Source organism: Phyllobates terribilis, unplaced genomic scaffold, assembly GCF_046119375.1.
Source record: "Phyllobates terribilis strain yellow unplaced genomic scaffold, ASM4611937v1 Scaffold_1281__1_contigs__length_335605, whole genome shotgun sequence".
NCBI classification, from domain to species: domain Eukaryota; kingdom Metazoa; phylum Chordata; class Amphibia; order Anura; family Dendrobatidae; genus Phyllobates; species Phyllobates terribilis.
Genome location: NW_027364041.1, coordinates 91,528 through 96,507, shown reverse-complemented (window position 1 = coordinate 96,507; position 4,980 = coordinate 91,528).

The following is a 4,980-nucleotide window of genomic DNA, read 5'->3' as shown; positions in this document are numbered from 1 at the left end:
CATCCAGCCCAGGTACATACAACCCCAACATCACCTGGAGGATCGCCTGCAGCCCCCATAATCATCCAGCCCTGGTATATACAACCCCCATCATCACCTGGAGGATCGCATGCAGCCCCCATCATCCAGCCCTGGTACATACAACCCCCATCATCACCTGGATTATCACCTGCAGCTCTCATCATCATCCAGCACTGGTACATACAACCCCCATCATCACCTGGAGTATCACCTGCAGCTCTCATCATCATCCAGCCCTGGTACATACAACCCTCATCATCACCTGGAGGATCACCTGCAGCTCCCATCATCATCCAGCCATGGTACATACAACCCTCATCATCACCTGGAGGATCGCCTGCAGCCCTCATCATTATCCAGCCCTGGTACATACAACCCCCATCATCACCTGGAGGATAGCCTGCAGCCCCCATCATCATCCAGCCCTGGTACATACAACACCCATCATCACCGGGAGGACCGCCTGCAGCTCCCATCATCATCCAGCCCTGGTACATACAACCCCCATCATCACCTGGAGGATCTCCAGAAGCTCCCATCATCATCCAGCCCTGGTACATACAACCCCCATCATCACCTGGAGGATAGCCTGCAGCCCCCATCATCATCCAGCCCTGGTACATACAACCCCCATCATCACCTGGAGGATAGCCTGCAGCCCCCATCATCATCCAGCCCTGGTACATACAACACCCATCATCACCGGGAGGACCGCCTGCAGCTCTCATCATCATCCATTCCTGGTACATACAATCCCCCATCATCACCTGGAGGATTACCTGCAGCCCCCATTATCATCCAGCCCTGGTACATACAACCCTCATCATCACCTGGAGGATCGCCTGCAGCCCCCATCATCATCCAGCCATGGTACATACAACCCCCATCATCACGTGAAGGATCGCCTGCAGCCCTCATCATCATCCAGCCCTGGTACATACAACCCCCATCATCACCTGGAAGATCGCCTGCAGCTCCCATCATCATCCAGCCCTGGTACATGCAACCCCCATCATCACCTGGAGGATCGCCTGCAACCCCCATCATCATCCAGCCCTGGTACATACAACCCCCATCATCACCTGGAGGATCGCCTGCAGCCCCCATCATCATCCAGCCCTGGTACATAGAACCCCCATCATCACCTGGAGGATCGCCACCAGCCCCCATCATCATCCAGCCCTGGTACATACAACCCCCATAATCACCGGGAGGATCGCCTGCAGCTCCCATCATCCAGCGCTGGTACATACAACCCCCATCATCACATGGAGGATCGCATGCAGCCCTCATCATCATCCAGCCCTGGTACATACAACCCCCATCATCATCTGGAGGATCGCCTGCAGCCCCATCATCATCCAGCCCTGGTACATACAACCCCCATCATCACCTGGAGGATCACCTGCAGCTCCCATCATCATCCAGCCCTGGTACACACAACCCCCAACATCACCTGGAGGATCACCTGCAGCCCCCATAATCATCCAGCCCTGGTACATACAACCCCCATCATCACCTGGAGGATAGCCTGCAGCTCTCATCATCATCCAGCCCTGGTACATACAACCCCCATCATCACCTGGAGGATCACCTGCAGCTCACATCATCATCCAGCCCTGGTACATACAAACCCCATTATCACCTGGAGGATCGCCTGCAGCTCCCATCATCATCCAGCCCAGGTACATACAACCCCCAACATCACCTGGAGGAATGCCTGCAGCTCTCATCATCATCCATTCCTGGTACATACAACCCCCATCATCACCTGGAGGATCGCCTGCAGCTCCCATCATCATCCAGCCCAGGTACATACAACCCCCATCATCACCTGGAGGATAGCCTGCAGCTCTCATCATCATCCATTCCTGGTACATACAACCCCCATCATCACCTGGAGGATCACCTGCAGCCCCCATCATCATCCAGCCCTGGTACATACAACCCCCATCGTCACCTGGAGGATCGCCTGCAGCCCTCATCATCATCCAGCCCTGGTACATACAACCCCTATCATCACCTGGAGGATCGCCTGCAGCTCCCACCATCATCCAGCCCAGGTACATACAACCCCCATCATCACCGGGAGGATCGCCTGCAGCTCCCATCATCATCCAGCCCTGGTACATGCAACCCTCATCATCACCTGGAGGATCGCCTGCAGCCCCCATCATCATGCAGCCCTGGTACATACAACCCCCATCATCACCTAGAGGATTGCCTGCAGCCCCTATCATCATCCAGCCCTGGTACATACAACCCCATCATCACCTGGAGGATCGCCTGCAGCCCCCATCATCATCCAGCCCTGGTACATACAACCCCCATCATCACCTGGAGGATCGCCTGCAGCTCCCATCATCATCCAGCCATGGTACATACAACCCCCATCATCACCTGGAGGATCGCCTGCAGCCCCCATCATCATCCAGCCCTGGTACATACAACCCCCAACATCACCTGGAGGATCGCCTGCAGCTCCCATCATCATCCAGCCCTGGTACATACAACCTCCATCATCACATGGAGGATCACCTGCAGCCCCCATCATCATCCAGCCCTGGTACATACAACCCCCAACATCACCTGGAGGATCGCCTGCAGCTCTCATCATCATCCAGCACTGGTACATACAACCCCCATCATCACCTGGAGGATCACCTGCAGCCCCCATCATCATCCAGCCCTGGTACATACAACCCCCATCATCACCTGGAGGATCGCCTGCAGCCCCCATCATCATCCAGCCCTGGTACATACAACCCCCATCATCACCTGAAGGATCGCCTGCAGCTCTCATCAACATCCAGCCCTGGTACATACAACCCCCAACATCACCTGGAGGATCGCCTGCAGCTCCCATCATCATCCAGCCCTGGTACATACAACCTCCATCATCACATGGAGGATCACGTGCAGCCCCCATCATCATCCAGCCCTGGTACATACAACCCCCAACATCACCTGGAGGATCGCCTGCAGCTCTCATCATCATCCAGCACTGGTACATACAACCCCCATCATCACCTGGAGGATCACCTGCAGCTCCCATCATCATCCAGCCCTGGTACATACAACCCCCATCATCACCTGGAGGATCACCTGCAGCCCCCATCATCATCCAGCCCTGGTACATACAACCCCCATCATCACCTGGAGGATCGCCGGCAGCCCCCATCATCATCCAGCCCTGGTACATACAACCCCCATCATCACCTGGAGGATAGCCTGCAGCTCCCATCATCATCCAGCCCTGGTACATACAATCCCCCATCATCACCTGGAGGATCGCCTGCAGCTCTCATCATCATCCAGCCCTGGTACATACAACCCCCATCATCACCTGGAGGATCGCCTGCAGCTCCCATCATCATCCAGCCCTGGTACATACAACCCTCATCATCACCTGGAGGATCGCCTGCAGCTCCCATCATCATCCAGCCCTGGTACATACAACCCTCATCATCACCTGGAGGATAACCTGCAGCTCCCATCATCATCCAGCCCTGGTACATACAACCCTCATCATCACCTGGAGGATCGCCTGCAGCCCTCATCATCATCCAGCCCTGGTACATACAACCCCCATCATCACCTGGAGGATCGGCTGCAGCTCTCATCATCATCCAGCCCTGGTACATACAACCCTCATCATTACCTGGAGGATAACCTGCAGCTCCCATCATCATCCAGCCCTGGTATATACAACCCCCATCATCACCTGGAGGATCACCTGCAGCTCCCATCATCATCCAGCGCTGGTACATACAACCCCCATCATCACCTGGATGATTGGCTGCAGCTCCCATCATCCAGCCCTGGCACATACAACCCCCATCATCACCTGGAGGATCTCCTGCATCCCCAATCATCATCCAGCCCTGGTACATACAACCCCCATCATCACCTGGAGGATCGCCTGCAGCCCCCATCATCATCCAGCCCTGGTACATACAACCCCCATCATCACCTGGAGGATCGCCTGCAGCCCCCATCATCATGCAGCCCTGGTACATACAACCCCCATCATCACTTAGAGGATTGCCTGCAGCCCCTATCATCATCCAGCCCTGGTACATACAACCCCATCATCACCTGGAGGATCGCCTGCAGCCCCCATCATCATCCAGCCCTGGTACATACAACCCCCATCATCACCTGGAGGATCGCCTGCAGCTCCCATCATCATCCAGCCATGGTACATACAACCCCCATCATCACCTGGAGGATCGCCTGCAGCCCCCATCATCATACAGCCCTGGTACATACAACCCCCAACATCACCTGGAGGATCGCCTGCAGCTCCCATCATCATCCAGCCCTGGTACATACAACCTCCATCATCACATGGAGGATCACCTGCAGCCCCCATCATCATCCAGCCCTGGTACATACAACCCCCAACATCACCTGGAGGATCGCCTGCAGCTCTCATCATCATCCAGCACTGGTGCATACAACCCCCATCATCACCTGGAGGATCACCTGCAGCCCCCATCATCATCCAGCCCTGGTACATACAACCCCCATCATCACCTGGAGGATCGCCTGCAGCCCCCATCATCATCCAGCCCTGGTACATACAACCCCCATCATCACCTGAAGGATCGCCTGCAGCTCTCATCATCATCCAGCCCTGGTACATACAACCCCCAACATCACCTGGAGGATCGCCTGCAGCTCCCATCATCATCCAGCCCTGGTACATACAACCTCCATCATCACATGGAGGATCACGTGCAGCCCCCATCATCATCCAGCCCTGGTACATACAACCCCCAACATCACCTGGAGGATCGCCTGCAGCTCTCATCATCATCCAGCACTGGTACATACAACCCACATCATCACCTGGAGGATCACCTGCAGCCCCCATCATCATCCAACCCTGGTACATACAACCCCCATCATCACCTGGAGGATCGCCGGCAGCCCCCATCATCATCCAGCCCTGGT